General features: G+C 39.9%; 1 protein-coding gene across 1 annotated transcript in view; it reads right to left on the bottom strand.

Moving 5' to 3' along the window:
* The window catches only part of LOC132994606 (cadherin-18), a 190,061-nt gene extending 171,109 nt beyond the window's left edge, over positions 1-18,952 (bottom strand). Inside the window, exon 1 of the mRNA XM_061065085.1 lies at positions 18,659-18,952. The gene's annotated coding sequence lies outside the window, so the exon portion shown is untranslated. The remainder of the gene's footprint in view (positions 1-18,658) is intronic.
* Positions 18,953-24,386: the final 5,434 nt, after the last annotated feature.

A 24,386-nucleotide genomic window follows, 5' to 3' on the forward strand; every position in this document is an offset into this window, starting at 1 on the left:
GAGCCAGGGCTTGAATATTTCAGTGCCAGAGGCATACAAGGAGACTGGTCCTGAATGCTGGATGTCTTAGCATTATATAGAGAGGCTGTGTTTCATTAGTGGTTAAACATGCCCTCACTGACTTCCCCTCAGCAGTTTCCCTCAGGAGAATCCCTGCCACCATGACAAGTGTAGTTCCATTTCTCTGGAAAAACTCAAGTGTACTTTCTTGGGATCACCACTCGGAGGGCTGGGGAAGTGAGTCAACAACGATGGCATTTTGTGATATCTGCCATGACGTCAATGAGCTGCTTTACTCAGAGAAGGTTCAGAAACTCAGAAGGTGATGTTTGGGATTGAAAATCATGTTGAGGGGGGATTTTTGCCATGCTACTGAAAAGTGAATGTAAGCTTACAATGTTTTGCATTTATAACTAACTGTCTCTATCAGTCTCTGGCACCCTATTTTAGGCAAGCTAAAATGTCTACTGGGAACTATTTTAAGATTCAGGCTATTTTCTAAAATGAACTTCATTGACACACTGAGTTTTTTTGCACAAGAAAATGTTATACAACTTATTGAACGTCTTTTTTACTTAGATTGTGTGGTCTCTTTAGTTCCATGGAAAAGGTGGAGAAGCCATATTTTAAAAAATATATGTTTTTAAGTGTTTTAGTCAAGAACAGTTCTTATTCTGACATAAATTACCTTGTAAGGGACATGCAACCTGTCCAGGATGTATAACACCAAGTTGAAAGGGATAGAGGCTATAGAAATAAATGGATGGATGGATGACTACTCATTACTCAGGCACACTAATGAACTAAAAACAAGGGGGGTTGTCTTTGTTCCTGACATGCTGACATTTTAGTGATTTCTTGTCAAATGTCTTCACTAGAGTATGTAATTTTTTCTGTCAGCATGTCATAACATAAAATAAAAAGGCCTCCTGAAAATTCTTTATGGAGCAGTAAAACACGTACATGTTCATAGATACCACATAATCAGCCTGGTGCCTGAGATGAACCTTCCTGCCTCAGACGTGATCACACTCTGTAATGGGATTAGAGACATAACAGTGAAGCCATAACAACAGACTCTAACTTCACGCTCCATGTAGTGTGTTTAAAACCAGCACACTGTGGGACAGATGGACCAGAGGTTCCTGCAACATGTACACCTTTTTTTTTTCCACATCAGCATGCTCAGCATCACAACCTGTTCAAATATACATATACACAGAGAAGTCAATGGTGTGTGGCCCATACTGCAGTATTAGAGCATGGGTCATAAAAGGTGATGATTGTGTTATAATCCCATGCATTATTACACATCAAATGTAAAGGAGTGATCATTTAAACAAGTCTTTTCGGCAGTTGTATCTGCCAAATAAATTATATTGTTTTCTCTTGTTGCAGTTTCCATTAGAGCCTAAATAATGATTATACGGTGTTACTTTTTAAGCCTTAAATAATTAAATAATTACTCTGCGATTTAAGTATATAAAGTGCCCATTGTGTTATTATTTAAACTTCATTAGTTTTCAACACAGCCATTTCCCGTGTGGATGTCCATTCCTTTTTGTAGTTATTATTTGGAATAAACAATACAGACTGAAGTATGTCTTACTTGACTAATTTAAAGCAAATACAGCTCTGCATGAGACAAAGATGATCAAAAAGCCCAAAATTAACTCTGATTTGTCGGGACATACATCCTGGCAAAGCTTTTATTTGACTTACACTGTTTTACAGTGCGGTTTTAATCTGCTGCATGAAAAACTCAGATGAACTGGCTCAGATGAACGCCGGCCGCATCGAGCAGCATGAGCTCAAGAATTAAACACCCCAACAAAATACCATTTATTAATCGGGGGAAGGTTTGCTGAGTATGCATTCTTGTTTTCCAGCTTGGCCTCACTTCACAATCACACAGCACACTGTACTTATAAGCTCTTTAGTAAAACTAAAGACTTACGCACTACAGTTTAAAGTACATGAGGCCCTTTGGGGACTCGTGCCTTGCACATGAGTCGCTTCTCTCAGTCTCAGGATTTGAGCCAGAAACCCCCTTGTCTCTAATCTTTAGTTGAAACAACCAACAGTCTTATCTATTCTGCTGAGTGGCACTATTGGACTATTTTTGCTTTGCCAGCAGGAGTGAGAAATAGAAAACAAACAGCAGGGCCACAATGACTTTCTGGCATGGAGAGAGGTGAGACTACAACATGGCCAGTGGGGCTTTACACACCACATGCATGGTGGCAACAAACTCCATTGCTCTAGTGGCTCTGCAGCACGTAAAGCCGGCGCTGAGCTTTCCGCAGTCAGCCTCCTGGCAGCAACACAGGAGCTGCCAGTCATAAGAGGAATGGCTGAGTCTGCACAGAAATGACTGGTTCATTCATTTCAAAAGGAGGCAGACGAATCCCTCTTTGAGGAGTGTGTGCTGATCTCAACAGCGATGGTCAGAGTAAACTACCTGCCAGTGGTATATGTAGGTGGGACGGATGTCATTCTGCAAAAACACCAATTGGGATTGGGATGAACTCAGTCTGAAAAAGTTATTTGGCAAAGTGCAAATAATCTAATGAAAGGATATTTCACTGAATGCATGCTCTGTTGGCAACATCTGACTTTTATTTCAAATCACTGAAAAGTGATTTCAAAATGTTATTGTTCTAGTGGTCCGAAAGAGAGTTTGTTTCCGTCCTATCTTACACGTGGTAAACCACTGTATGGATAGATTTTAAGCAAAACATCAATAATTTATTATGGTAAAGGACATGTCTTTGGCAGGTGACACTTGTGTTTTGGCATGTGTTTAATTTGATATTCACACTCACACGTCCTTTGGAGAGTCTCCTGTGTTGTTTGGACCATTCACTGTCCCCCTCATGCCAACTCAAACAGACTTTCTCAGTCAGCATCATGAAAATCTGTCCCTCTGTCTGTCTTATAATTGGTTGAGTTTAAATTACACTTGGTTTAAAGCCTGGTGCGTCTCATGCAGATACTAAAGAGTACTCTGTGCATCTTTGGAATGTGGCAAAGCTTTAGTATATGACACAGTGGGATTTTGAAACTGCTGATGAAACTTCTGTTCACTCAATAGGACAATAGAGTAAAACCTAGATTGTAATTGTGCCAGAAGAACTCTCTCTTGTAGCACATAAGTCAAGCAGTCTTTAAAGCACACTCCCTCCAAAAAAGGTCATGTTGTCCCAGTGAAAGAAAAAATAGAGACCATGGAAAGACCAAAGAAAGGTTAGGTCCATGCTGTACCATAGAACTCTCTTTATAGTTCCTGATTGGAACCGGGGTTGTGATAACCTTTTGCTGCATGGCTTCCACTTGTTTGAGTGTTCCAATTAGACAGAGGCACAGATGTTTTTGTTTCTCTGACCATGATGTGTTTCTGCAAACTACACTTTTCTTCAAAATGGGAATGTTGACTCAGTCAGGGAAAAAAGAGACACTTATCTGATCTCTCAAAGCCAGACCAAAATCTAATGGTCATGTTGTTCCATTGAAGTGTTACAGCTTCTGATTAGGACCCGGGTTGTAATAACCATCTGGCGCATGACATCAGCTGGCTTGAGGATGTCCATATTAGGCAGAAAAACATGTGAATCCCACCTCAACCATGACGTGTAAGGGCATCAATGCTTTCCTCTAAAAACAGCCATGTTGACCCAATGAGGGAACAAGTAAGGACAATGGACTTATCTGACAAAGGTGGTGAAGTTGTAATAACTGTCCTTTGAAGACCTTAACTTGATTGACAATGTCCACATTAGGCATATTTCCCATCTCACCATGGTTTGTTTGTGCTCACATGCGTAATTCAGACGGCCAGGTTATACAGAATTTTCCAGACCAAATGCCTCCACTTGTCGTGGTTGCAAAGAAAAATTGCAGCCTGAGACTCTTTGTGGACTACAGACAATGAAATGTCAAGGACTCTTTTCCCTTTTTGTCAAGAATGTTGGAGTCTTTGGATGCACTATCAGGAGATGAGTTGATTTGAAACATACAGTAGTTTGCCAATTATTGACATCACATTGCAGTTTGAAAACGAAATTCAAGAGGTGCAAATTGGCCTCTGAAATTCTGACACTGAGCACTTCCTGTTCTCCGGTACAAATATTGCTATGACATGGTTCTACTGCCCCAAACAAGTTCTTAAATCAGGTTCTAGTAAACACTAAACAGCCAAAGACGCTAAACTGTACAGAAACATTTTACTTTCCCACCAATTATTTAGTCAAAGTTCCTTGGACTTTGGGGTAGTGTTGTCTAACACTTTTATCTCATTGAGTGCTAAATACCATCATATTGAATTTGTGAAACCGAGCTTTGAAAATGAAGTTAAAGGGGTCATTGCAACTCAAAACCCTTTGCTGAATAAGGCCTTACCACAGCCCAGCCACATTTTCAGTCAATGCTGTAATGGAAGCCGACATCCATGCAGCCCAGCTGTGGCTCTCTGCTTTTTAGAGATAGGATTTCTGTTTGTCTAGGTCAATTTGTAACTACATTTTATGTGCATAGGCTTCAAGTGACTGATGTAATGGGGGTCTCTGACATATTTAAAGGTGTTAAAACCGCCATAAGTAAGATTTTAAGGTTCTGTAGCACAGAAATGACCATGATATATCTGCAGGGTTGGATAGGGTTGTTGATCATACTGTTGAGTCAGCTGCAGTCGAGCCAGGAACTGAGATTTCTCACTTTCAAAACTCCCAGCCTGTGATGTTGGAAAGACCTCAGCCGTTCTCATATTTTCAGCATCCGGGTGATTGATGATTGTGTAAGTGCCACAAGAAATTCTGCTCCCCAGCCAAAAAAGAAAATGGGAGATTATTTGAGTACTTAGGAATTGATATACTTTCCCTTCACTTGATGCTTCTGTTATCGGCTTTAATTAACGTGACTTTGATGTTTATGTCAGCTGGAGTACACTGAAAACAGCCTGTTCTCACCATTAAATACAGAAGCTTGGAAAGTGGCCTAAAGCTGTCAAATATAATGCTTTAGGTTCCAATCTAATTTTATTTCTTTACACTGACCTCTAATGTTTGATTTGAGATCTAACTAGTTGGTGCATAATCATTACTCCTAATTTCACACCAGAGTCCTGCATGTGCCAAACTAATGCTAGAGTGGCACCTAAAGCATCATATTTTGAGGCCTAGGGCCACAAGCAGTTGAATTTGAAAGGTTGGGAGTGAGAATGTGTCGTCCAAACATCTTCTTTCTGAACAGGCACATTTTCTAAATTTAAAATATGATAGCCCTTTTTTTAGACAAGATGGGCTTGTTCCTGTCAGCTTGAAGGTTAGGGAAGTCAACAACTTCATAAAAAATAAGTCAGCTTGTTGGATGCCTCATGTTTTGTTTAAGGCATACCTGTTTAGAAGCATGCTAATGTTACATCACCGAGTAACCGCAGGACTGTTTTCCTCTTGAACAGATCGATTCTCTTATGACTTAATGAGTAAGTAATCCCAAGTGGCAACAACAAGCTAGTTGATATTTATCAAAAAAACAAAAGGGCCAAATAAGTCATCAAGGGAAATGTCACAGGGAGCTGTAACCTTTTAGAAGAGATAACCTTTGAGGCTCAGTGGCAAGATATAAAGTCATTCAAGGGAGGTAGCGAAGTGCCGAGTTGTAATGAGAGCTGCTGTAGTGTTTGTGACAGAAATTAACTTCAGGTTAATGATTAGGGAATGTCGTCTGGGAGCTTCTTAGCACAAGAGTGCTGCAAAAGAAGGCATAAAGAGACACACACAAGCCCCTGCAGATGCACAAGCTTTTATCCCTCCATGCACTCACAAAATACATACAGACACAGCGGGGCGTTTGCTCCTGTAAATGCATAGTATCAATCTTGGGGTATCGTCGACTAAACCCTCGAGGCCCTGCCAGTTTATTTGGTCAGCAGCTTCTCAATGATATGAAGCAGCCACTCCAGATTCTCATCAGGTTTTGAAGGGGATATAAAGGGATTACTTTTTACCTCAGTGCTTCCTTTTTCTGGTTAGTTTGCTCAATACAAGCTATAATCAACAGCAATGTAAGGGAGGGGCTAGCGGGAACTGGGAAAAAATGAAACAGAAAACAACCTCCATCAGCATGTTTTTGCAATGAAGGTTACATGAACACAAGTAATGATGACAATTTATTTTTGCTGTGATTTGGCTGATTGGTTTGTATCAATCTGATTACATGTGTTGGATAACATCATCATTTACAACTCGTCTCATCAAGTAGCTGCCACAACATTTGGTTTGGGAAAATACAACAAGATTGTGTGTGTATTTAGGAAAGTGATTTAAAGCTAATTTGTTGACAACTTCTTTATTTCTCAGAAAAAGAGCGAATGGTGCAAGCTAAAATGATTGTTACTGTACATAGCTAATTCCAGAAAAAGGAATTCTGACATTGTTGAGACAATGAACATGGTGAATAATGAGCACAATAACTTGGACAATATACCGTAGGAAGTAAATGTATTATTGTTCGTTTGCAGCATGAGCTAAAAGAAAGACACTTCTGTCATATACTGTTTGCTCTATGGCTCAATTTAGCTGCAGCTGGCAAACAGTTGCTAGGTAGCAGGAGTTGTAAGTTTATTGATATAGCACTTTTCAAAGACAAAGGTCACAAAGTGCTTTACCTCCACAAACAACAACATACCTTTAATAAAAACAGGAACAAAAGGGTACTTGACATTAAAACATCCTGCTATGGTCAGGGAACAATAATTAGATCAATTAGGTAGACTAGGTGGACATGATTTCCCTTAGGCCGGTCTAAACATAAATGTTTTTAGCTGCTTTTTAAAAGACTAAACAGAGTCAGAAGGGCGTAACGAGATGGGCACGGAATTCCAAAGGAACTGTGCTATGGCCTCAAACGCACGGTCAACACGAGTCTCAAAATGTGTCTGTGGGACAGAAAGCAGATGTAAGGTTTTGGTTGGACCGAAACGGGTGAATGAGTTCTGACAAATATGTGTGCAGAGATGCTTCAATGTTAAAGTTAACGTTATACTACTTTAGCTAACGTTACAGTCATGTCTGTTCACAGCAAAAGTCTAATGTAATGTTATGCATCCAAGTCATCGTCAGTCCAAGAAGCATCTGACTATGACTTGGATTGTTATTGACATGTTTACTTTTTGGAAACAATGCATATGTAAATTCCACAATGCATGGAATAACTTTAAACATTTAATAACATGCATTTCAATCATACTAAAGGATCATTTAGTTTTCTTGAGACTAGATATTATATCTCTGGTCAAATATCTGAACTACAGCTTCCTGGTAGCAACAATTCCCTGGTGTTGCTACTGTCTCATATAATTACCTTTTTTATAAACCAATAAGCCCACAGCAGGATGTAAATTTAGCACCAGTCTTGCACTGGCTACAAACTGCCGAGGCCAATATTGATCGATTGTTTAACTTCACCGTAGATTTCCACATAATAATCGTCCCGAGGCTTTACTGTCATATCGGAACACCTGATGGTAAACACTTCAACAGTGATATGTTTGGTCATCACAACACATTGTGTCTGTGAGGTCCGCATGCAGCTCTGCCTGCATGATGAAGCATCTTGCCCCGGGTTTAAGTCATAAAAGTGAAGCTGCTGGGCCAGAAAACCACATTTTCTGAGTAGGTAATCATGACCATTAATCATGCTGGCACACTTCTCTTTCCCATTGGCCAGGAAGAATAGGTCATGGCTGAAGACTGTACCTCCACATGGGCTGTGAATATGCATATATAATATAATATCCCCCCACCACCACCACCACCACCCTCGCCACCTACTCAAGGCCATTTGGGCTGATTTGTGGCAACGGTCCTGTGAAATTACATGAGTTGTGGTTGTCAAAAAGGAGAAGATGAATTGGCATTGTAAGAATCAAGGCTGTCATGACACTGTCAGTAGCGGCTCTTTTAATGGTCTCATTTAAAATACTCTTCGGATGAACTTAAAGGTAAAGGAAAAAGTTTATTCTTTGGGTGTTATATGTCTTTTTTTTTATTTCAGGGTTCTCTGCTCTTTTCATTTATTACAATTATATATATGTTTAGAGTGTGACAACCCCTGACTGTGCTCCTCCTGTTGACTTGTGTCTCTCCCCACTCAGGTTGCCTTCAGGTAGAAAGGGGCGGAGCCACTTCTTTTGATGTAATGCACCTGGGCCTCAGTATTTAAGTTGGATTCTCAGTCTCTCTATCTCTCTCTCTTGTCAACACTAACTTTGGATTGTGGTCTTTGCTTTGCCCCCACAACACCACATACGTTCACCATCATAATCACCTCTGATTTACAGACTGTATATTCTTTTATTAGAACATTTTGCTTCAGTTTTCAATAAATTATTGCTTAAATAGCTGTGTGGTATCCCTGTTTGTCCAGCTCACTGAGCCTGAGCCTGAGCGTGAAAATGTGATTTTCATAATGTAATGGTATTGAACAACTATAGAGACGTACAACATGATGGAGAGAATTAGATGTTTGTATTTTATAGCAGAGAGATGTACATTAATTTCTTATGTTTGGGAACATTCCAGCCATTACGGGTCCATTTACAATAACCAAAGTAAAATATAATTATGTTATCTGTGTGGCATTTACTTTGACATGGTTTAAGATATCTGCAGTTTTAATTTACATTACAGTAGATGTTTACTTTGTTGTCTAAAACTTTACTATACTTTTATAAGATGCTTGAGGAATCTCAAATAGAACATCAAAATAGTGAAACAAGGGAAATCAAAGCAAAAAAAAACCAAGCCACTCCACTTAGTTTCAAGCTTCCAATCGATCCACAAGAACTCTTTACACAAGTTAAATTGCCTTGGAAACAAGTGACACCAGCCCCTTGTGTTAAGGAGAGACATGTTTCAAAACGAGAGGGGATGACTCGTTGAGATGAGCAGATTTTTGCATTGCACCTTCAATTAGGCAGCTTTCCAATTTCCATGTCCTCAGTCGCACGGCACCTTTTGGGATCTGGCTCAGTGAAGGGCGGATTAAGCTAAAATGAGGTCACACACAAACACACACACACACACACGCTGTAACTGCCACTGTTTGTTATTTGTCGTACTCTGCCATGTTTTGGGGGCCAGAACAAGGTCTAAAAATGCCCCTGTGGGTCCTTTTAATCTTTAAAAGTGTAGACTGATAGCTGACAAGTCCAGACGCTGTCAAAAGTCCCCGACCTCATACCAAATCGCTTCAATGCTACTGCTGGCAATATTGCTGACACACTGTGCTGATACCGCATAATGGCTTTTCTCATGTGGAGAAAAGAAATCATGGAAGTAGTATTAGATTTGGAGCTAATTTAGAATTGGATGCAATTTAAACAGAGACGTTATCTCAACAGTGCAGCATTTGAGATGTCAGCGGTGTATGTAAAATCACCATATGCTGTCTAGGCCTATCATGACAGCTTTTATGTCTGTCGGACAGGGTTAAGTACCACATGCCTTCTCTCCTTTTCTTTTTTTTGGCATGCACTGTAAAAATAAGTACAGTGTACACATGTGCCATTTAAAGAGTGGTTATTTTATGAGCATTGTGTGGATACATTGCTCGTGTTGGCAGGCTCGCTCGCAGGAGTGGCTTGCCCCCTGAAAGGCCCAGTGAACGGGCCCTCCCAGGATCTCATTTAAATGAAAATATGCACATGTGATCAGCACATTTAGCGTTAGCCTCCTGGCCATTGTTAGTGCCCTCTGCTTGGCCCCCCATCAGCCTTCAGGATCTGACAGAAGTTTGTTAACAAGTTTTTTGTTGGGGCTAAATGCCCCAGCCAGCTCCCTCCCTTCTGCTTTCTTGTCTGACATGCTCACTTTGTGCAGGTCCTGGAACGGCCATACTGATTGGGACACAAATGGCATATCAGTTGAGTTTACTGGGCCTCTTACATCGGTAACATAAAAAAAAGAAAAGAAGGTTTATATTATTTTAACAGGAGGGGGTTTACGTTTTGAAACAGGCTACATTTTACTGAAGAAATTATGTGTTTCCTTTTTCCTTTAGTGGTAATGGTGATTATTAAGGTGTAAATTATTTGTTATTTAATTGTGCCCTGTGTGTTTCTTGTTTTGGCCATCCTTGCTCTTTGCTGCTGTTACACTGTACATTTCTCTGTTTTGGGAACAATAAAAATCTGTCTTGTAATTTATTTACTTGTAATGTTCTTGAAGGACCATTTTCCAAGTTACTTTTTGTGCTTTTTGTGAGAAGTTTACAAAAATGTTGAGAGGTATAAAAAATAGTTTTTTCTCTCGCCTGGATAATTTGTTTCGCTCTCCTGAAAAATGACCCTTGAAAACCTGTCAGCAAAAGTTTTTGTCACCAGTTTAACTAATGAAAAAAGATTAAACTTAGAAAGGTATACTTGAAAACAGGACCTGTTCCAGAAACACAGGACTTATCAAATGAGTACAGAACCATCACGCACACCTTATAAAGTCTGTGTGACGGTGTGTTGTTTTCTCTCTCTCATCAAATCCCTGATGAACGGGATTATTTTTAGTATTGCATTATAGGCTGTGATGCCAGAGTTAATTTTTTACATGTGATTAAACTTGTTTGAGTTTGAGTGGAATCCCCTCTGTGGCAGCAGTCTCTTTCAGACAGTGAAACACTGACACATCTTTGACAGATTGGGCTCATCCATAAACACACGTGCCTCCATGTTGGAAAGCTTGTTGTGAAATGTTAATGACATAAACAGGCTGAGATCTAAATACTTGAGTCCTACTATGTCAGCACACTCGAGACTCTCTCCCAACCCAGTGCATATACTGTGTATATATATATATATATATATATATATATGTATATATATATATATATGTAGATATAGATATAGTGCTCTCTCTTTTGCTTTGTATTTCCCCTCAACAGCTAAGTGAAGATATGAAGAATCACTATAGAGATCTATGATGGAAAAACAGTGCCACCTCAGGGCTGTTTTGTAACAGCATCAACTCCTCTTTTTACTTCAGTGCATTGAAGCCTATGGTGGAATTAAACTGGGATTTTCCCACCTGAAGTGTTCATGCAGAACATCTCCCAGACTGAATCAATCCCCCCCCCACACCTCCTGTGAGAGACTACCTCTCTGTGAAATCTGAAAGTATTTTTGTCTTAATGGAGCCCATCTTCATACGAATAAATGTGCTGGACAGAGACAGAAAAAGTGAAGTGGCTAGACAGAAAGAAAGCGAGAAAAAGAGAATTACCCTCCAGAACCTGAGCGATTAGCGTCGCCGCAATATCTTATCACATTCAGACCACAAGAGGAGATTAGTATGGACCAGCTGGAGCCGGAGAAAGATAGCAGAAATTTGTATTTGCCCATTAGACCCATTGATCAAGTAAACACACTCTGAGAGACGTCCCGTGGGGAATGAGTCAATGGTGATCAATGAAATCAGACCAAACAGGCTGCAGCCTGTAAATATCAAAGGTCGATTTGTCGGGGACACAGCAGAAAAACAAACAAGGTGAATTTCATTGGAGAAAAAAAAAAAAAAAAACGTATAAAGAAGTCACCTCTAGAAATTCCTACTAAGTTCTTTGAAAACTGAATCAAATAAGCAGATGTTCCCCTCTAAGAAGACGATTATAACCCCTTAAATAGTCAAACAGGCGAATGAATCATGAGGCTCATCTGGTGGAGGCGTTAACAAAGGAAAAGCAGGTTTTCCTGGAAGAGTTGTCGCTTTGTTACACCCCCTCTCACACTTTCCTTTTTTATTTTTTTTAATCTTTCACTTCCAGCTGACTAATGATGAAGAAATACCATCAAAGTAATCTTTTAAAGGGCACTTCCCCAGACATACTCGAAGGATTCGGTGCCACTGTTGCACCTCGAGGAGACTTTTCTTTTGTTTTAAATCTGCTCTTAAAGCAAGCTGAAACACAACGTTGGAAAACATGCAGGGATGCAAACTACACATTTTTCAGACTAGTTTTCCAATTGTTGTTTCGTTGTTCAATCTTTTATACACTGCCAAACATTCTCCATTACATGTGGTTCTCTAAATCATTACTAAAGCTTTAAGAATGAGTGGACATAATGCTAGAGGATTCCATTGCCTACTGATTGAAGCCATCAACCAATCTTTAAAGGCAGGGTGGGTAATTTTTGTAAACTAACATGATTTTGAAAGTAGCATTCCCTCAGTGCTCCGTCGACAACCACCCCCCCTCCCCTCTGTGTGCCCTCAAAAGCCACGCCCCTTCACTTACATGCGCGGGCAGCGTTGCTCCAGAAGCGGAACTCAGCTCATCGCTTGCATTGTGTTGAAACTACATCGTCTCATGTCTCATTCAGCCGTAAGTAAACACTATACTCTATCATAATACATGTAAAAAAAAACATTGAGTGAGTAGTAAAACAACTATTTTACTACTCACAACAGCCAACGACAAACTCACAGTATAAACTCTGTCATCTGTGAAGTGCTTTGAGTGTGGGCTAGTGCACACAACTGATCGAGAATGAACAGGGAGACATGATTGGTTCATCAAATTGGTACCTCATGGCAGACGTTTTTACATGCTTACAACTTCTACAGATGACAGATTTTCTTCGTTCCTGTTTCAGAGCACATGAGTTATTGATTTCTGTCAGGACCTAGAGACAATTTCAACCAAAATCTTAAAAAAAGATGAAGATACATTTAGATCCAAAAAGCTTTTACTGACGGTTTTCACTTTAAGAATGAAGTCAGCTGCAATCACAGCCTATCACCATGAGTGGCACCAAAGAGAATGAAAGCGAGGATCTTCTGGAGAGCAACTTCAAGACTTAAAAACATCTTAATTTACTGACGTGTACATAAGCAGTGGTTTGTTTTTGTATTGTTGTGTGATTCAGGTGTTTTAAAGGGGTAGCTCAGATACAACACAACACAACATCTAAAACAAACTTGACAATAAGACACACTAAACGGGCAGCAGTAGACTATACTCTCTGGTCTGTGAGCTAAATAAAGGCTTTTGTCAACAGAGTGTGGCGGTCTTGAAGAGAGAGGTGAGGCTAACAGATTTTTCTAGATCAAAATTGATCCTACCTCAGCACATTATATTCAATTAACTATACTTTCTGTGATATTAACAGGACAATCAGTGATAAAGAGTCTTAGTGGACATATTCAGAGTGGGTCTTTTGCTCTGGATTACTACTTGTAAGTGTTACAGCAACTCATGGTAGTTGCTGAAGAGAACTACTGAGGCAGGTTCAAGGGCCCAGGTTTAAAAAAAAAACATACAAGTATTTAACTTTAAGATTGAATAAATAGAAGTAATTTGGATTGTAATGTTGAGGAATAAAAGAAAATAGCTTGAGTGATGACTGGATCGATGGTTTAGAATAACCTCTCATCATAAAGTAGTTTCTCTGTATGAGTGAAAGTCAGCGATAAACTTTCAGTTTACCCTCAGGTCGTGAATAAACCGACACCAGGCTGCTGAGGTAAAGAGGCATTTGGAGGTTTTTATTGATGTTTCAGTTTGTTATTCTGATGCTGTCTGAAAGAGACCTATAGAAATCATTTTGTCAAAAAAAAAAGGTGAGAGACGCAGAAGTCAACGGGGGGTTTAGAATAGAGGCTTGAGTTCCTTCTGAATGTAGTTTGACACGTCAAACGAATGACTTTTTGGCAGCTTTATTTATTTTTTTTCCATCTGAAGGAAAATCTGTCGAACAAGGACTGAGGAGAGGGAAGAAAGCTCAACTTTTAGGATTGGAAGGAGAAGAGAAAAAACATTCATTTGGCCTTCAGCAGCCAAACACAACAAATCTGACTATGAAGGATTGCTTCATTTCATTAAGGACTCAAGATGTGTCATGTTTTCAAACTGAAAATATACATTTTGCTAATTCAGCTACTTCATCTTATGACTAAGAAGTATCAAAGGAGGAGCGATAAGACAAACCAAATGAATATGACCACACAGCTTTGCCTCCTTTATGAATATTGTATTCCAGTATCGGGTAGCAGCTGGTTAATCACAAGTGTCCGCTGCAGGCTTTTTTAATCAACACCTGTATGGAAGGTGCAACAATGAAATCCTGTTAACTGAGAAACCCAGATGCAGAGCAGCAGTTGCTAATGGCCCTATTCAAACAAGAGCAGCATTACGTGTATTATTAATGAATTACGCCTCAGCCTGTGTGTTTCCTGATATCATTCGCATAATGGATTTTTTTTCTGATACAACTTGTGGCCTGGATACAAATGTGCAAGGTCAAGATTTTCCAATTTGTCAGTGTCTGATTACGGAGAGCAGAATATATATTTTTTTGGAACAAATGTGCATGTGTGTTCAGTACATCCTGTGACAAGTCCTCAAACCTGTGATACATGGAAAGTAGAACATTTTGTTTTTATAAAAAAAGACTGTGTCCTCCCTGATCCGCATGCTCTACAGTAAAACTAAAGCTAGCTTGTTGAAAGATAAAGGCTGAACTACCATTCGATGGATTCGTGTAATGTATCGTTTAACCGTCACAATTGGGATGTGCGCATGGGCTATACTTATTCCAGGATGTGCAATGCCAATCATTTCCTGAGGCTCGCCATGCTGCCACATTTCTGTTCAAAACAACTGCCAGTTTTCTAATTTTCCATGACTCATTTACTATGAAAGTTTGTCTGGCATCACCCATCAGTGGTTTCAGAAGTGACCACTGTGCATACAGAGCCTGTGTGTCCCTGCATTTTAAATGTAGACATATAGGAGATGATGCTACCGTCACACATACCCTCGCTCATTTACGTAATGCAGATTTAAAATGAGAGTATTCCCACAACCATGTATCGGCTGGTTAGTGCTGTGGCCACATTTATTGTTAATAGAGCGGATGTGAAGCAAGAAATTCAGCCAGTCTCACAGATGACTGGAGTAGATCCTGAAGTATTTACTAAATCGAAAATAGACTTTGAATCATGAATCCAGAATGTTTTTGAATCGCAAATAGATTCTCAATCGAGTCGTGTCCCCAAGAATCGAAATCAAATCGAATCGTGAGACATCCAAAGATTCCCAGCCCTAATGTCAAGGCTTGCTTACAGCTTTGTGTCTGACCTCGACCAAACTCACAACACAGATTGGATGGTTATGTGATCTATAACCAACACATCTGAGACAACAGTCCAGTCAATCCTTAAAATAGTGTAAGGAGCTTAATTCTGGATCAAACGTTTGTTGAAGGGCTTTTGATCTCTGTTTGGGGTTTAAAATGGTATGTCCAATGTGTGTATCTTATCTTGTCTTTATTTTTCTATTTTGTAAATGGAGCTGCTGTGATGCAATCAAATGTCTGACGATATAGTCTTATCAATCAATCAATAAAATGTTCCTTTACAAACTATCTGCCTTCCCATCAAAGGCTAATTTATGTATCCACAAATCTAAATCCCACAAACATGAGAGCTCAGACTGCTTAAGATAAAAACACTGGAATATGTGTGATCACGTCTATTTTTAAATTCATGGTCTGGATGTAAACTTACAGCAAATCCTACTCCTGTCATGTAAATAGAGCATCTACGAGGTGCAACATTAGAAACGGCATTGCATTACAGATAGAACAAGAAAAGCAGGAGCTAAAAAGACATCCACACTGACTGACTGACTGATTGATTGACAGGTGATTTTCTTGGAAGCCTGGTACATAAACACCTCTGCAAGGACAGCTTAGCAGCTTAGCTGTGACAAGTTAACACCAAAAAAATGTTGCCAGAAGAAGATTGCTGGCTTGTTCAGGGGAAAGTTATCCAATAAGGTACGACCAAAAAAAAAAGAAAAATACTCACCAAAAGTATTCCAAACATTACAATGTAAAGCTGAACGCCCATGGGTCCAATGATAACATGGCCATCTTCATTCCAAAGGTTCTAGTTTGGAAGATGCTAAAGCTAAGACAACATCTTTCTGACTTGCGTCTTGCTGTTATCATTCATCAACGAGGGTGAAAACCACAGCTTTCAAAAAAAGCAGTACACCAGAAGTGACAATGTGAGACAAAGTAAACACAGGAAGGCAAAAGTGTCCAATACAACTAGGAAATGAATATGTAAATCTGTCATGAGAAAAAGTCTAGATATATTAACGTTAAAGAAAGGTGAACTCGGCTTTCTCTTGAGCCCTTTAACACAATTTGAGCTGGAAACAAAAAAAAACAACAGTATCCTGCTCTGAACCAGCCTCTTTGAAATACAGCTGTGTTGACAATCTTGCGTCAGACTTCAGCTCCAGTGCGCCTCAACATCAACAGCCAGTCTCCCTGAGATGTTACACGTCCTTTGTCTCACTTCCTTTTCTCGGCTCTCTCTCGCTCTCTCTCTCTCTCTCTGCATTATGGAACAAAAAGCCAACATACCAACCAGCGTAAAGGTATGCCACAGTGCATCAGATCAATTTACCCCCCCCCCCCCCCCCATCAATCTCAGGCCACAAATTGCTCTGTGTGTACATGTGAAGAAGACAGAGACAGAAAAAGATGAAGGGAAATACCCCCCAAAATAAAAGATTCAGCTTAAAAGCGTTCATACTTTCTGACGCGAAGGTTGCAAAGTTAAAAATATTTTGACATTTTGATACCAAACTCCATCCTAGCTTTGTCAAATTTAAGTTAAAAAATATATATATATATTACTTTTAGATCATCTGCACGCAAACATATTTCAAATAGTAAGATAAGAGAAACATAGACTACGCTCACACTGCAGGCAAAATGAACCCTTATTTGATTTGTAGGGGGTACAGTGAGGTGTTGAACTCCAATCACACAGAGACAGGTTGTGCTAGGGTCGGCCGGTCCTATAACACCTGAGCACATAAGAGTAAAAGAAAACACAACTGAGAGCCTCTGTGGAGTGGGAGGGGGAAATGTCATAAGAAGCGTAGGTAAAGCCTCCTGCTTGATTTGATTGGCTGTTGAAATTTGTTTACCTGTTATGAGCACCCAAAACTGCGAGAAAAGGGCTTTGCTAGCAACGCAACTCTGTGTGATTGGGACTGTGGCATGTGTGTGTATGTGTGTGGGGATTGAGGGTGAAAGGTACAGTAGGCAGAACCTTAAGTCAGGTTCTGGCCAAGTCTCGCAAAGTCTTCGGAACGTCTTGTTCAGAGCAGCGGGAAACCACGTCCGGGGAATTACACGACCAACTGTGAATCTTGTGTTTAGAGCAAAGCACTTGGCAACATTAAGCAAGCACCAGGGACAAGGAAAAATTTCCTTTTCACTAGGCAGAAACGTTGAGCTGAACCAGACTCATATTGATCAGCCATCTGCTGCTACTCTGTTGGACTTGCAGAAAGAGAGAAACTTAGCTTCCCATTTGAATTTCCATTTGAAAGTCTAGCATATCATACTCTGCATGAAAAAGAGACAGACACATAAACAGAGATTGCCTTCATAATAAAGGAAAGAGAAAGTATCTTGTATCCCGTTTAAACTTAACAGTCCCTGGCAAAGGTCCTCTGTGTGCACATGAGAGAAAGAGACTGACACATTGACCGAGTTTTCCGTACAGTTTAAGCTTGAAAAACAGATTCATACTTCCTAACAAATGCTCTTTAGATAAACTCTAGTCATTTCACAGCTGGAACCCTTCACAGCCTTTTTTTTTTAAATCTCACACTTCTTTAAGTATTTTTTTGTCTGAAATCAGCTTCAACCAAACATATTTTTGCAATGAAACACAGGAAAATCAGAAACACAAAGTAGCCCATTCCATTTGAATTGACAGACACAGGTAACAAATGCTTTCCACGAATGACTTAATGCATTCTGCAACAAAAGAGCAATGACGTACCAGAAGAGAACAAAAAGAATGACTAAGTAGCTTTTGAAGGTGCGGTTAAAAACATGATGCATTTTTAACAACAACAAAAAAAAAAACACACGCAGATATCTGATCAAAAGCATATACAATGCAGGCACAGCATATATCTCAAAGATCAAAACCAGAGCGTGCAGTCTCAGTCTGCAACAGGGTGCGCCTATATGCATCAGAAAGCATAACATAGTAGGATTTCACTGTGTTTGCGTGTGTCTGTTTGGCAAACCAACTCAGTCCAGTTTCCTTTGAGCTCCACCAAGAGTCCAGTGGCTGAACTCTCCTGATTCCTCTGTATGAGTGAGTAAAGGGAGAGCAGCCCTGCGGAGTGGGTGAGTGTGTGTGTGTGTGTGTGTGTGTGTGTGTGTGTGTGTGTGTGTGTGTGTGTGTGTGTGTGTGTGGTGGAGATGGTGGGGATTAGTGACTCGCATGGGGACATTAAACTTTATTGCATGCCAACGACCAACGCTCCAACAATTTCTAATGTACCCCCTGATGTGTTACGATCACCGCAGAGTTAATTTTTTTTATTTTCTTAATTTTTTTGTCGGCTGCTTCACTAAGCTACCATAGCAACTGTTGCACCAAGTCTCCTTCAAAAAATCATCCAGATGCAAAAAAAAAAAGAAAAAAAAAGGTAAATTATGCAGTAAGTTGGGAAGCGAATCAGCCACAAGACTTTTAAAGATGCATGCAGCCGGCATACATTTCACACACTACAAACTCTGCATCCCATGAAGGCAAAGTAGCACTTTGTTTTGCTCTCACCTTACCTGTGCTGCCTGACGTAGAGTTCCAGACGGGTGCTTTATAGATGACTGATACCCCGGGTTGTTGATGCCGCGCTGGAGTGCACACAAGCGGCGAGTAGCAGCAGCAAAAAGCAGTGGGTGGAAGGAGACAGGAGGAGGAGGAGGGGGGGGGGGGAGCAGGAGGAGGAAGAGGAGGAGGAGGAGAAAGGCGCAAATGCTGAATTATGGATGTGAAGAGGGAGAGAGAGAGGGAGGGATTCCTTTGGCGCTCTTATTCCCCAGATCGCAGAGCGTGAATCATCTTCTGCATGGATCAAATGGCACAGTCCACTGAAGGGCTGGGTCGGTGCGCTGAGCAGAGCACAAGGTATCTGCCAGGGCTGGGATGGGGGATGTAATAGGGCGGGGATTTGTGCTATATGGGAAGAGACACAGCAAAAGAGAGTTAGAGCCACTCAAATTGTTTCTCTTTTTTCTTTTCTTCCCCTCCCTACCTCAAATGCACACATACAGAGTCGATGTAAGCTACAGTAAGAGCATAAAGTGGTTAGACACACACACACAGTCCTCTGTTTAACCAGGAAATCAATACCTGGGATTCTTTACAGCCCCTGCTCTCCCATATGCCACCCCTCCTTCTTAAACATTTCATTCTCCACTCATCCAGTCTCCTGAAGTCAGTTTTCTTTCCAACAAAGTTTCCAAGATTATACATTTCATCAATTCTGGCTAACCACTTTTGATTGCATTTTTCTAAAACATTTTGACAGTAATTTATTTGAGCTTTTGATTCATCTATTTGTTCATTTACTTGTTTTATTGATAGGCTCTCTCACACTCTTGACTTTGTCCCTTTTTATATACGAGGCAGGATTAAAAGCCATTCTGTTAATCTCTCATTTATTGCTGCACACAAGTCTTACCTGTCTTCCCATGTGGCTCAGCATTATCTTCTTGTCAAGTGCAATCTGTTTTCAGCCCTTACAGCATATCTTCTGAAAGCTTGGTGTAGGTGCTTGTATAATGGTTCTGTGATTGTTTAACTGTTTTTCATAGAGTTGTCTCCTACACAGACACTTTAGGACACCAACACCAAATTTACACAAAAAATGTACACAAAAAAAATCAATTACTTCCTTATTTTCCCTCCTCTTTTTCTTCTTCTTGTTCTTTTAGTTAAATGGCGGGTTACAACCATGACTTAAAGAGGTGCATACCGCCACCTACTGTACCGGAGTATGTAGCATGAGCTTATCTTTCCCTCCATTCTGCAGGCACTTATTCTTCTTTAATAATTCCTGACAGGCCGCACAACAGCGCCCTTTAGGCTGGAGCTGTATGGTTAATATATTTTCTTTCTTACATACAAGGCAGCTGAGTGGATATTTTTTAAAACTCCTCTTCAGTATGAACTTTTATTTCAGATGCAAACTGCAAAGGACCCAGACCAGGAAAAGCCCCTCACGTCTGTGTTTCACTGCAGGTGTTTGTGTGGACAGGATCACTCGTTTGGCATCACAACCACATCCATTAACAATATATGCACACAAACAGAAAAATTATGAAAAAACAATATATATTTTTTAATAGATATACAAATTCCCGTAAAAAAAACTATCTCTCTTTGTTTCAGCCCCCAACCCCTCCCAACCTTCATGCTTGACTCCTGGAGCTTTTGCTGCATTCATGTGCTGCTCGGGTGGTCCAAGTTTCCGAGTTGGATAGTCGTTCTTCCGACTTCGGTGTGTTCACGTGCTTCCAGTTCGGAAAGTCGAAATGTTGTAAGAACACCGAATAAACAACGTTGATGCTACAAAGAAGATGTGGGAAGTGTAACTGTTACAAGTTTGATTTGAGCAAAAGGTTGATGAGCAATGTGGGAATTAATAAAAGGTTTGTTAACATTAACAAAACATATTTTGACCCCCCATGTGATGAAAGATTATGTCGGAAAGTCGGCCGCCTAATTTGTTTCCGAGTTTCCGAGTTGTTGTTCCAACTCGAGCAGGCGTTCAGCTGCAATTTACAACTTGGAAACTCGCTTTTCCCGATGTGTCCAACACCACATGTATGCACCATTTAAAGCAGGTGCTTTAACCTGGTGCTTCTGAACCAGGAAGAGGTTAGTACTGTTTGAATTAGCTGTTTGAGTTAGCTTGAAAACTGCTGATAACACAAAACACCTGCACAACCCAACCTAAGACCTGGTTCAAATGATAATCCATGCTTTGTAGATTAATCTAAAGATAGTAGGGAACTGACAATTGGCTGTAAAATTGTAACATGAAGGAAAATAAGAAACATTAGAAAGTTGTTCTTGGAGCTACAACAATGAATTCCACTGTCTGCAATTTTGGTAGACCAAAATATTAGCTGACAAATGCTAACAACTGGCTAAAATGTTCTAGAGCTGGGTAAAAACCTCCAGTTGGGAGACCATTCTCTGGGTGTTCCAGTTGAAAGTTCCTGCTTTAGGGTGTTTGCTGACTAGCTTTTGCCTGTTTGTTAACTCCAAAGGGAAATTTAACTTCCTGGTTTGGGTGTCATCTTGAATCTATTGTTCTATCTTCCTCTGCTGCTTGCTAACACACATCTGATTCATACTGCTGCATCAAGAAACCTGGGAAAATTTAATCAGAAAAACCCTCAAACGTCTACATTCAGGTAACGTAAACTTAGACTCCATCAACACCAAATCCCAGATAAAATGCATCTCTACTGCTACCCGACCCAGACGAAAGGTTATGTGGTTTGCAACATGAGCCGGCCTCTCTGCTCCCTTTTCAGTGCACATTGCATTATCATACAGCTCTACTGCCTCCATTGTGCATTTGTGTGAAAGCTATATTGTGCAGTGTAGAATAAAATGCTAAACGGCTTCAAGTGATCATTTCCTGCATTGATTGAGTGTTTCAGCAAACTTGGCACCGTATTATAGCTACTGCATTGTGAGGGTTAAAGCTCTTCCATCTTGGAGAATACTTGAGCACAATATGTGATGGGTGATGGACAAGTTATGGCTGGGGAGTTCAAATGGTCGTGATTGTGTGACCATTTGAATTGTGTTTTAGTGCTGAAACGCTATGTTGAAAGTTAAAGTTCAATTAATGTGCTAATAGATATCATAGTAGGTTACATAAAAAAAAGAAAAAATGTAAAGTTAATAAATTATTTGATAACCAATGGTATAACCAATGTTGTTTTTTTTTTCTAATGTAACTGGGTAGATGCTATCTGATGTCTCTCCAAGGTGTTGTTTTTGGTAACCTCTGAGTCATACTGTATGTACTTAAAATAGAAAAGAATCAGTTTTCTGTTATTAACCACTAAAGAAAGGCAATTGAGCTGATTGAGTCCTGCAATTTTAAGTAATAGTAGGACACATGTACGTTATCGAATGCCAATACGTGGACGCTGTCTCCTTGTGTCCATGCAGCAGAATGCTAGTATTGACGAAAACTGTGCTACCTTTATCTCAATCTATACAATCAACTGGGATGCCTCTTCAAGTGTACATCATTACATTGACGGCACTGAGGAGCATTTGTCTCCCTCGGAGCGTGCCCTCGGCTCTGTGATTGAGCTTTACACCTGTGTTTCCATCCCCGTTAGGTTTCTGCCTTGTTGAACCCATCCTCAGCTTCTCCCATGCTACCCTCTGCAGCTCCTTCCTCCTATCAATGTCAGGCTGTCAGAGCAGGAGGAGGAGGAAGGTGTCGGCGCCAGTGCCTCTGCCGCACGACCCAACCATGCGTCTGAAATCATTCTGGCTGTTGCCGTGCTGATTGGTGCTCCTGTGCCGGGGCCCCGCTGTAGGTGAGTGATCAGGCGTTCTCTGGGATACACAAGTCTGCCGTTGATCAATTGCCCCATTAATCCAGCAGCGGAATGGATAATGCACGGCTAGCAGGGATACACACTCATGCACATTGACACAGGCACGTGTTCTCGCTTTGCAAGCCTTGTAAAACAACCCCCGAGGTTGTTTCAGAAAGAAAAAAAAAAGTCTTACACCGATGATGCCCTCTCTACCCATTGGCATAATGTGGAACCTATGTTTGAGATGAAAATTACCTTGGGATCAAAAGAAGCAAAGCACTAACGCAGATGATACACCGGCTGATATTACAGCGTGCAGGTTGTAAAAATGATCAACTTAAGTTAATTTACCAAATTAATTTAGAAATGTGGTAAAAGCAAGCAAAAAGGTGTTTCTTTTGATTTTCTGTTTCAGTGTAACCAATGGAGACATCAGAAGTAGAAAATACATTGTCATATGTGGACACGTTGAGCCACTGACAAATCTGCTTTTTTTGAAGACTTGGGAATGATAAATGGGTTTAAACTACACAACATCTGGTTGAAAAGGATCATGACTGCAAATGTTGCTTCTATTTCACATGTGGATTTATGAGGCCCTGAGTAGATTCACTAAAGCGCTGTTTTGAGCAAAACGTTCACATAATTCCTTCTAGTTGACTTGTTACTTAGTGATATTGACAATGCAGTTAATTTCACAGTTTCTTTTGGGTTTGACTTTTCATATTCAAATGCTGTTACAGCATTTACAGTACATGTTGTTGACCCTTATGATACGTTCTTCCTGCTTACTATACTATGAATCAGATGAATGACAACTTCCTACTCGATCCACTGTCCTATCTCTACAATAAAGACATAAAAAGCCCAAAAAGTACATAAAAAAAAAGGAAAACTTTTAAACACTTGCACTAGTTGTTCGTGTTTGGTGCCATCTGGTACAACTCAGTGAACTTAGGATGAGTTTCTCACACCAGCCACATAATTCTGAGCAAGTCATGATAAACCAAATTAATTAATTAAGTAATTCAAATAGATAAATGAGACATTAAGTGGCAGTGGCCTATTCTTTTACAAGCTTAATGTTATGGATTTTATCTTTCTGATAGTGACTATAACTCAATTACAAATTTAAGAAAATGTACTCCCTCAGTGAACATTTACACATTTAGAAAGAAACGTCAATGTTTAAAATCCCGACAGTATTTTAATTACACACCAAACTCTCTCCGCCTTCCTTTTCTACATCGATTCAAAGTAATGAAATCGTTAGGTTTTGAAATTATTCTCGTGATTTGTTTTGGAATGATTTTCCCCTCTCGTCTGCTCATAACAAAATGAAGTCATATCTGAAGGCATGACAGTCATCAATAGAGGTCGTGAGCTGATTGACATTTGCTTTGTGAGAGTCTGGCTGAAAACTATGTGTCCATGGAAACACAAAATGCGCCAACACTGTAGCCCCAGCAGAGCCTGTGGTTTTGTGAATTATTTCACCAAAGTTATAATATAAAATGTGATTATTATTCAATAATTTTAATTGGGTTTTTTTATGTGAGAGGAGGCCAGGTATCTTTATGCACATTAACACTGTTTCACACTGTTGTCCTTCTGTGCCACTCTCTATTCTATTCTATTATTTATTCATGGAAAAGCTATGTAGGCTGATTTGTATTTTTTTTGGGTGTGTTCTCATGGTTATAAATCTACAAGAGACATAATCATAAACAAAAAGTATTGTTGACTTTGCTCTTACATTTGGAGGCAATGCTCACCTTTAGCTTTTCTCTGAAGATAAAAGAAGATATTCAAAGATATTCAAGTGTCTCCTTTTGGTTAAATTTTGGACTCCTTGCTTTCTTCTTTTCTCTTGTTTTTTTTTTTTTTTTTTTGTTCTTTCTGAGTTTCTGTCTCATTTGTTTTGGTGCCT

Source organism: Labrus mixtus, chromosome 19 (genome assembly GCF_963584025.1).
Source record: "Labrus mixtus chromosome 19, fLabMix1.1, whole genome shotgun sequence".
Taxonomy (NCBI): domain Eukaryota; kingdom Metazoa; phylum Chordata; class Actinopteri; order Labriformes; family Labridae; genus Labrus; species Labrus mixtus.